Raw genomic sequence first — 10975 nt, forward strand, 5'->3', positions numbered from 1 at the left:
AGTTGCAAAATAGTGTGTTTTATGATGCTTTGTGTACTGCGACACAACAGCCAAGCTCGAGTCACCTAACTAATCATATGTGCTAAAGAGGCCTAATCTAATACTGACAATATAGAAATGGCACTTTGTTGATGACTATGGCACATGGTAGGAAATAAAACGTTTTTCCAACACAGGAATAATTGCTCCATTTTATCTGAGAAATACTGTAATGTTTAAATACAAAGGAAAGCAGAACATAAAAAAGGAACAACCACATTGCTACAGTTTACTCTTGAATTATTATCATTTGTTGGATGTGAAAAAAAAAACATCACTATCTGCTTGGATTTTCCCAGAATAACAATGGCTATGTATCGCCGCCTGTCAACAGTCGCGGCAGTTTCACTCAAAAGCCTGACGTACTAATCAGATATCAACAATGGCAAATCCTTTTGCATGCCGCAAAATTAGCATAAGCCCAGGTGGCAAAGAGCTAGCGCCTGTGGGGGAAGAAGTACTTTGTTCACGCCAAAATGACATCGCTGGCCCGATTCGCCGCCTTCAAACACGTTTGATGATTAATCTAAAAAGGAGGGAGTAAACAGATCAACGTGACACGTTAGCATCTCGGGGAGACCGGAGACCAGAGGCCACTTGCTACTCACTGAATTCAAACCATTTCCATGGTATTTTCACTTATAATTGGCCGTAAAAAGAACATGTTGGTAAAGCTCACATTTCATAGTGACATCCTACGAAATGTCCAACAGATGAAAAATACAATTTGATTATATTGACGTGGTCTTGCAGAGCACACTGGCGGGGTGGAAACCCGGAAGAGAAGACAGTTAGCGGCAGTGAGGACGTGCGTGAGGAAGTGCATGTGGAGCACAGGCTTATATATGAGTCCGTGGTCTGGAGCGGGTGTGCTCAGTTACAAGCGAGCGAGTGCCAAAGAAAACTGTTTGCTTCTGAAATGGTATGGAATGGAATGAAGCCCCAGTTTCATTAGCAAGCAATACCACATCGCTTTCATTCGTCTGTGTATCACGCTGTGGTTGACGTCATTGGGCCGAGTGGTGCCTTACCTTACAGTTCGGAGCTGAGAACAGCGACGACACAAGATAAAGGTAAAAGCGTGCAAAGCTCGCATGACACTCTAAAAACAGTTGTGTTAAAAAAATAACACAATTTGGGGTTAAAAATGGACCGATCCACCGCTTGGGTCAATATGACCCAACTTTCTGTGTTGTTTTTTGCAGAAAACAACCCCACAAATCGGGTAATTCTGTACAAAACAACCCCCAAAATTGGGCTGTTTAGTACAAAACAATGCGAGGAGGTGGATCAAAGTGACCCAATTAGTGGAGTGGTCCATTTTTTACCCCAAATTATGTTATTTTTAACCCAACTGTTTTTAGAGAGAGTCTGTTTCAATGTCTAATAAAGCTGCCAGTTGCAGAAGTCATACATACACGGAAAAACACAAAAAAATTGTATGAGGAGAGAGTTCATGTGTAACGTTGACTGAGTTCCTTCATTGGTAGAAGCGGGAACACAAGATGGAGAAGAAAACAATCAGGAGGAAGAAAACTAAAGTGATTTTTTTTCTTTGTTAAATTAATATCCTTGTGGGACTACTGTTTTATTATTTACATTATTACACTGAAAAGATAGTCAGAAATATTTTGTTAAAGCTAAATTTTCTAAACAAGATGTATTATTTAGAATATTGTCATATTTAAGACTTCAAAAGAGAGCTACTATTATGTTTTTTTCTTTTATTTTCTACCCATTTAAAGGAGGCGTACTTTAAATTAGGGTTGCACAATACATTGAAAAAAAATATTGCCATAATAGCACATGCAGTACCAAATGGAAAAGTCACGCAATAAATTCATATGGCATTGTATGCTTTAATCAGACTTTGACCAATCAGATGCAACCTTTAATGCGCATTTCATCTAATAGGAGAACAATATACACCAAATAACGTCATTAGATAAGAATATATCATATTATATTTAACCAAATGAAAAAAAAAATCATTAGATTATAAAGATGTTATTTCTTTAGGTATGATATCGCAATAATATCGATATTACAACACCCATATGACATATTGCAAGTTTTTCCAATATCATGTAGCCCTACTTTAAATACAGCACAATTATAATGTATGGCATCTTCGGCATCTTATGGATCTGAGTATCATTTCAGTATCTCGAAGCCAGGCCGAGGGTCCTCTTTTTTGGAAATCAAAATACGGTCACCTCACAATATACAACAAAAACCAAAGGAATTGACCTTGCCGTTCCAAAACTTTTGGAGGGGACTGTATATTGTGTCATCTGTTTGGAGTCAGAATTTTTGCATGTGCATGAGGTGTTCTCACTACTGAGGAGACATGGAGGGTCAGGTTATTACCTGGAATTATACATTACACACATTGCCTTTTGATTAAACTTTTTTTTTACATGGGGTCATAAACCAACTGGGGCATGTACCTTATGAAGCAAAAGTAAATGGATCCTGTCATTCCTTTCAATCAACAGCACACACATTACTCACGTTACATATATCTCCTGATCTGATCATGTGATTGGAAATCAAAACCGATCAAGCGGTTTTCAGCTGATCGGGGATCGAGGCAAAAAGATCGTTTTTCTACATTTTCTGAAAATATATACATGACCAAATAATCCAAAGCTATAAATACAGTATCTTGACAAATAGAGCAGTAATAGCTTCATTTTATATTACTGTACACAATGTTACGTTGCATCATTTGATGCGGGTAGCGCTCAAAGTGCCAGTAAAGTAAGAGCCACACACACATGCACACGCACACACGTATTTGCAAACCTACTCACACAGTTAGTTTTGTGCTTGTGTGTTTACTAAACCTGCTTATGACAAGGGGAACCAATAGCCTTATACCTAATGAAATGGCCACTAAATGTGTCTGTCCGCAGTGTTTTACGCCATACACACAAGTGAGTTTGTAATGCTACACCCACAGGTTAGTTGTGTATTTGTGTTTTTACTCAGTGTGGTTTCGTAGCAGGGAGCATGCTGGGAAAACAAAATCAATAGGAGCGGGTTTCAAGGTCGCTGTACGGAACATCAACTTGGTGGAGGAGGAGGAGGCGCTGGTGTGTGTGTCAAGGATAACGGTTGAATTTTTATTTCTTGTGCTTTTGTGTCAGCTCGTGTCATTGTTCTATCTCTCTTCATTTTGTTTTGAAGTGTGACCTAGTTTGCTTCTGACCTTCTCTCAACCAACACTGTACAGTGGTGCCCGTGAAAATTCAGTTTAATTCGGTCTTTGACCAAAACACATCATTTTGCCCTACTGAAATGAATGGAAATGCAATTAATCCGTTCCAGCCCCTCCCCCCACACAAAAAAAAACATTTAGTGGGTTTTTTTAAAAGCAAAAATAGCAGCCTCTATGATACTGCACTTTATAAAAACATGATTAAATATCATGTAAAAAAATTTAAATAGCTTGTGTATCATGATTTAATGCGTAAGTCTAAATCATTGTGTTGCTCCTTCTGGCGGGTCCATCTTTGCCACCGTGAGGCAGTACAATACAGTCATGCAGACACAAACGAAGTTACCTGTTACTTTTTCTATGACTACTTTTTGAAGAGGATAAAGAATACGTGCCTGTGAGTATCGGTATATTATCTGTCTTCACGTGTTGCTCTCCAGTTTCTGTACAAATATCCATTGCTTGTGTGACCCACACAAAATATGTGGTCACATTTTAGTTAATTTGGGGTATTTCATTTGATAAGACGAAATTTAGTTTCCAGGTTGATTAAAAATATTTATGTGTACATATTTAGACAGCGGGGGGCAGTATAGAAACAGCGTCTTACCAGCGGCATGATTGTTTTCAGGACAGGATGCCGTAAAGTGGTGTTGTGTTGGAGCTGCTGTGAGCCCGCCATTCTGGCAAGATCCGTTGAACAAGCAGCAACCGATCTCTTGCTTATCATTTCTCCTGCATTTACAGGTTGGTAATGTGCTGAAATGACACCAATTATGTGTATGTGTTTTAGCAATATCGTTAATATAAATTATAAGGTTCGTGAAACTTTACTCCAGGCCAACTTTGTCTAGTTAGTACGTGTATATGCCATAAGGAAGATAGGCGTGCGTGAGTTTGTGTAATGGCCGCCACTGTTGTCATGTGAAGCTTTTGTGTACTTAGATTAACCATAAGGTTCAGTGTTTTATATGATAAAAATTTCAGATGTGTCAAATTCATGCTCTGATAAGATGGATTTATGTGTTAATGTTTACAGGATAAGAAAAAATGCTTTTTGTATGATTCAAATTTGACAAGACTACAATGGAATGTACAGAATAATATGCTAAGTACAGCTTCACCCCTAGCAATGACTACAGCATTGCACTAAAAGTAAAGATTTCGGTTTTGTTTAATTAGTATAATGATTATGCCCTGTGTTTGTAAACTAAAATGTTCATTGTTGAACTTTCAATTCTAAAGTTAGCATTTGAATGGCGTTTTGCAGTGTTTGTTAGCATTAAGATAAGTGGACTTTCCGAAGGAAAGGTTGTTGTTGTTTTTAAACACACAAGGACTGCTATTTGTTTTATGTTACCATGACAGTATATTTAAAGTGCAAATGGCATTACACAGCTTGAAGCCTCTTGTTCATAATTTGCTAAATTGATGCTTATTGTCACTTGAGCTGACCATCAAGTGCTCAGATCTCAGGGTTGCCCTTGTAAGTCAAAGCAAAAAAATTGGCAGAATGACAGCTCACAAATCTTGTAAGTCTTCAGGTGAAACCAGGCACTGGTGCAAATAAAATGGGGACCGCTGTACTGTGCTGAAAAATATCAGTGACGTCATCGATGAATCAACTTAGACTCGACTTTCAATATATTAGTTGACAACAAAAATATCTTTGGTCGTTTAACCCCTACTCTACACGAGTGATAAAAACACATGTACTATTTTACAGGAAATAAAAGGACCCTATATTGTTATATTGTCTGACCGTGTTCATATTCTCAGTCAGTTGTTCTCAAAGTGTGGTATGCGGACTCCCTCTGTAGTGCTATGCGAAAGAATCACTGTGTTTATTCACAGGTGTTAGTGCATAACGTTACACCAGCTGAAACTTTTCTTTCAAATCCAGTATACGACATTTGTTAAGTGCAGTTCAATTAGATTAAAGCACAGTGTTCATTTTCAAACTGTGCATAAAGTTACAGTGGCTTACAATAATATTAAATACAGTTTTTAGGAATAAAAACGCTGCCCGGTTTTTGATGAATACTTGGCCCTGGTAGGTTAATGTCTATTATTGATGGTCATAATTGCGGTTCTTGGAGAGCCAAGCATTTATTTAGGTGGCACTGGGAGCAGTAAATTTGAAAATCCCTGTTCTAGACGTTGATCAAACCCCATGTACAATTCTGCGCGTGTGTTTGTGCGAGTGCATTAATTTCCTGTCATGCTGTTCACACACGCGCACACACACACACACGCACAGACACGCACAAGAATTAGACCAGCATATCCTACCTCCTGCTTCATGTACCATCTGTCTTTTTAGCCCTAAGCAATAAGCACACTCACACTTCTGTATTATCCTGGTGTTTTGTGGGGTGTTTTTTTTGCATTTAAGTTTGTGATATTATCTCTCATTTTAATGCATTTTTTTTTTGCTGGTATAAACTAGGACTGAACGATTAATTGCATTTGCAATATAATCTCGATTTGAGAAAACGCGGTAATGTAATGCTAACGTAAGGCTGCGGTTTAAATGGCCATTACTTTATTGACAGGGTTAGGGGGATTCACCGAACGCTAAGCTAACGCTGCCGCAGCAACATCATTTTTACCTCGAATTGTTAAAACTTCACCGTGTACGTGTGTTATCTATTTATTTAGTGATGTTTTGGCTCCCTTCGGCTGACTTTGACTTCGAACCTGTGTTCGAAGTTTGAGACGTGAGTCTGCACAGACGTTAGTGTGCGGCTACTTGAGCCACGACAAATAAAAACCCACCCCGTACAAAGTTGTCAAGCGGTCAAATATTAAGAGAATGAATTCGGCCGTATGTTCCGAACTAAAAGACAGAAGAAAAGCTGTTGAGACGCCGCCGATTGGTCATGCCTACTGGCGTCATAAATTGGCATTATTTTACATTTCCTACCGGCTGGCGTGTGTCGTGTTACTAAATGGAGATCGGGTAAGCTTTAAATTTATACCCTATGTTATATTTATCCGTCTATATCTAAAGTTGAATGAGAGATTTAAGAAGTGCAGTCCACGTTTACATATCACGTTTCGTGAAATGAAATGACGTGTAAGAAATGATAGAGCCACTAGATTATTGTTTTTCGGTCGATATAAGAAGTCGAGTGATTAAGAAGCGCAGTCCACGTTTACATCATGTTTCGTGAAATAAAGTGACATGTCGGATGTGGCAAAAGTACTGATTTGTTTACATTATTGTTGAAATCTGCCTTTTCAGTATAGCTATCGTTTACACCACACATGTGGCAAAATTATGTTATATTACCAAACTGCACATCAAAATATTTAGTAACTATATACAACTGTAATTGTAGTAGATAAACTGTCTTTCATATTAATTAACACTTAATTTGCACCCACCTCAGTGCTATATAACAGATATGACAGATATGATCTTGTTTGTTGTAATAAAGATTAATTATTGAAAAATACATTATAAAATTACCTGGGAAAAAAACTCATACCACAATCGGAATTATTTGGAAAAAAAATCACAATAACATATTTTTCCATAATCGTTCAGCCCTAAGTATAAACTATTCAGTTTTATTTGACCCATTCAGCTTTTAATTTGGCAGCGTAATTTCCCCGTTATAGTTTGTTTTCATTATTTTGTCAACGTGGCTTGGCGTGACATCTGCGTCGTTCATTTTCTATTCTGGTTCTCTTCATTTATTCAACTTTTCTCTTTCCTCTAATCTAATCTTTCCATCTTGCAACATTCATTTCACTCTGTTAAAAGTCTCTCACTTGAGCACGTTCGTTCACCATCAGCATAACACTTCTGTTTAAAAGAACCCCTCCTGTGAATTGTAATCGTGTTGTTGTTTTGTTTTGTTTGAAAAGGGCAATTAAATACTGCTCAAAATTCATAGCACAAAGCACCATGTTGCTCCTCAAAAGACATTCACAATTGAGTAAGAAAAATACCAGTTATGATTGACAGACACTCAATGTATTTACTATTGTGTTGTATTCATATTGTTTATATATCAAGGCAATCTATTTCTCACAGTGCTTTGGGAAACCATGGCACACAATTAAAACTTAATGTGAACTTTTATTTTGAAGACACTCTTTTTCCATAATCCTTAACCTTACCTGAATCAATATACTGTAATTTAATTTAGTTTAAAAATTACCGAGCTCATCTGCTGTGATGCAGAATGAAATGTATAATGAAATAATATTCGCTAAGAGAAGTTCTTCGGAGACACAACTACAATGGTGCCTTGAAATATGTATGATCTGACTTAGAGAATTTTGGAAATAAGAGCCATTGTTTGGCCAATTTTCTGCTTTGACTTGCGAGTGCAAAATTGAGATATGAGCACTGTCTGATGACAGTAAACTCAATTCAACTCACTTAACAATAAGCAGTGTTTTGACAAATAATGACAATTTCATTAAAAAAAAAGAAGTTTAAAGCTATTTGATGACCTTCCTAGTGGAAATTTGTCAAACTTAAACATTAAAACAAGACAAATATAACCCCCCCTTCCCACTAGTTTAATGTTTACATCGATGGGAAATACCAGTGACATGCTAATGATTAGCATTGATACATAGTTAGTTAGATGCGGCACGGTGGTCGACTGGTTAGCACGTCCGCCTCACAGTTCTGAGGTTGTGGGTTCGATCTGGCTATTTTTAAACAGATACCTGTGTGGAGTTTGCATGTTCTCCCTGTGCCTGCGTGGGTTTTCTCCGGGTGCTCCGGTTTCCTCCCACATTCCAAAAACATGCATGGTAGGTTGATTGGACACTCTAAATTGCCCCTAGGTGTGATTGTGAGTGCGGATGTTTGGTTATCGCTGGCATTGGCTGGCAACCAATTCAGGGTGTACCCCGCCTACTGCCCGAAGACCCCTGGGATAGGGTCCAACATGCCCTAGACCCCTGTGAGGATAAGCAGTACAGATAATGGATGGATGCATAGAGTTAATACTGTAGTTTCCATTTTACAACCCTTTAACGTGTATGGGAAATTAAAAAAAATTACCCTAAGAGGTTTTTAAAGAAAGAGTACAAATACAAATGATAAGATTCCAATGATTACTTTGGTAAAAACGCAATGAAAAGGTCTCAGAAAAAGACACCAAAAACTCGTTATTTTCGTGAATGATGCAAGCCATGTCAGCTCACTGAGCAGGCCGCCTAGTTTGACCAAGCGTGTGTGAGACATCATCGGGCAACGGGGGTTGTCTTAGACTCTGACGATGGCGGTGACCAGCTGTCGGTAAGACGCTTGCTCAGTTTTTATTGTTTAATATACCCTAAGTAGTCTCACAGTACACAAAAGCCAAAGACATAGTAGTGTTTAATGCAGAAAACTCACGCAAAGCATGCCTCGTAATTTGGTCGATCTTGCAGACATCACAGAGTCCAATTGCGTTATACTGGGAGCTATCTTAACATGGAATGTAGTGGCACGAGTGAAGATTGGAGTGAGGTTTACCATCAGCCCCATGATGGGAAAACTTGTGATGAAAGTGTTTTTCTAGAAATGGTATGAAATGTCACTGTGTGTTTTATACACATCGGCTTATAGTTTGTCAATATTTCATTCTGCAGCAGGGTCTCTCCCAACAAGGAGTCTGTCAGCAGTACAGCTGTTTGTTCACAGTGAGCCATTTCCAATGCATACTTTTTGTGATCACTTGTCTAACCAACTATTCTCTTATTTTCAGATTTTCTGTTCTTCATTCTTCTACATTCTCTGAACAAATCAGCCCACCTCCAGCAATATCAACATCAGCATACCTGTTCAACATATGCCATGACTGCATATATGTCAAGAAAAGAAAATGAATTTGTGTGACCCTTATTATGTCCTTATTATGTCCTTTTGATCAAATCAAGACTGCCACTGTTCTTGTTGTATATAACATTAAAGGTGCACCCCTCTCGCCCGTCTCCCAAGGATGACCAAGACCACAATAGTTGCAGTCCATTCAGTACACTATTTATGTACACATCAGTCTAGGCAGTAAAAGGCTCAGGGGAGACATGGCCAAAACAGCAAAAAAATGATCCATTTTATAAAAATAAACTTCCTTAACCATAAATAATAAATATCCAATACTGGTCTCTTACGTGATTCACTACAAGCATGACATGACACTACAAGCTAACTAACATGAGAAAACATTGAAAACAAAATGGCTGCCCGCCACTACAGTTACCTGGACTGCTTTCTGAACAAACAAACATACATTTATGTACAGCATGGGTCTACGTTGCGGTCATCAGCAAACAGAGAATCAGGACAACTTTTAAATTAGATTATAGAAAATACTGTTTTATTATATGAATTAAGATGTATTGTATTGTAAAATGTCAATATAAACTAATGGCCTGCTGGCACATAGTCTCAAATTAAAATGATCAACACAAATGAGACTCTTTGTATCTACAAAGACAACAAAGGACTACCTAAGTATAACTAAAATTCCTCTTTTGTCATCACCCAATCTGTGTTCCAGTGTGCTTGTTGATGGACGCGTGGACAGTTTATGATGCATCCAGGAGGTCAGTACAACTCCATTCAGGGACTGCGACCATTTCCGCAGCTTCTCCTCTCACTATCTGTCCGTCTCCAGGCAGGCGGCAGACCGGAACGCCGCCAGATCGGGTGACGAGGCGCTTGCTGCTCCCTGTCTGCGGGTGCCTGCTTTAGTTTTCTTTTCATCCCAGCATGGAATGTAATCAAGTCCTTTCTCCGTTGGAATGGAATTGATTTGATACCTCAGGTGGTATGTAAGCAATTTTATTCCCCCGTGTGGAATGTAATCGATTGTCGCACAATTACCTCAATATGGCGTTTCTACGGTGTGCACTCCCTGAAAAAATATGATCCAGTGTTGGCCGAAAGTCAGAGTAGTGTTTGCCAACCTTTATTGAGATTTACATTTTATATTAGAAAAATCACATGTTACCCCCAAACAAAAATGTCACAAAAAGGATCGCAGTGGGCATCTGATGTCAAAGCAACATCAATTGAATTGATGTCGAATCAATTGAATGATTTTGATGTCATATTGATGTTGAATTGACATCAGATGTCCACTGAAATACCGAAATAATGCTGATCCTGTCTCAATGTACTAATATATGTACTTACACAGTGTCAAATGTGGACTTGTTTCGTTATACACAAAACTATGATTCTGTAGTATGAATAGCAATAGGTGGATAACGTCTAATTGCCATCTAGTGGAAGAGCATTACATTTTGGGGCCTGTCGCATGTCACTGGCGAAGATAAATTAACAACGATTTATTATTTAGAACAAACATAAAAAAGGTCCAATTTAAAGCAACAAGCGAATGAATTGACGTTAGCCTTGACATAAGCTCAACCAAAATAACTTATGCCTTAACTCAGCCCATTTGCGCCACGAGTTACAGGGAAAACTTTAAGCACAATGAAATTGATCACAAGCCGATTGTTGAATAACAGAGTGCAACTAACTAACTAACTAACTAACTAACTAACTAACTAACTAACTAACTAACTAACTAACTAAATAACTAACTAACTAACTAACTAACATCTCCATGGCCCTACCATGAACATGCTTCACTGTGTCTGTTACCCGTGTTAGCTTAGCATTACTGTTGAGCTACACAATGAAGGTAACAGCAGCAGTGACAGTGTGGAGCTAACAGCTTGGGATCTATG

General features: G+C 38.3%; 1 long non-coding RNA gene across 1 annotated transcript; it reads left to right on the forward strand.

Annotated features, from left to right (window-relative positions):
• Positions 1-6124: 6124 nt before the first annotated feature.
• LOC147151985 (uncharacterized) lies at positions 6125-10199 on the forward strand. Its single transcript, XR_015085746.1, has 3 exons — positions 6125-6224; positions 8983-9823; positions 9895-10199. It is a non-coding gene; the product is annotated as an uncharacterized LOC147151985 (long non-coding RNA).
• Positions 10200-10975: the final 776 nt, after the last annotated feature.

Source organism: Filicampus tigris, chromosome 2 (assembly GCF_054856515.1).
Source record: "Filicampus tigris isolate MCC_2025a chromosome 2, RoL_Ftig_1.0, whole genome shotgun sequence".
Classification (NCBI taxonomy): Eukaryota; Metazoa; Chordata; class Actinopteri; order Syngnathiformes; family Syngnathidae; genus Filicampus; species Filicampus tigris.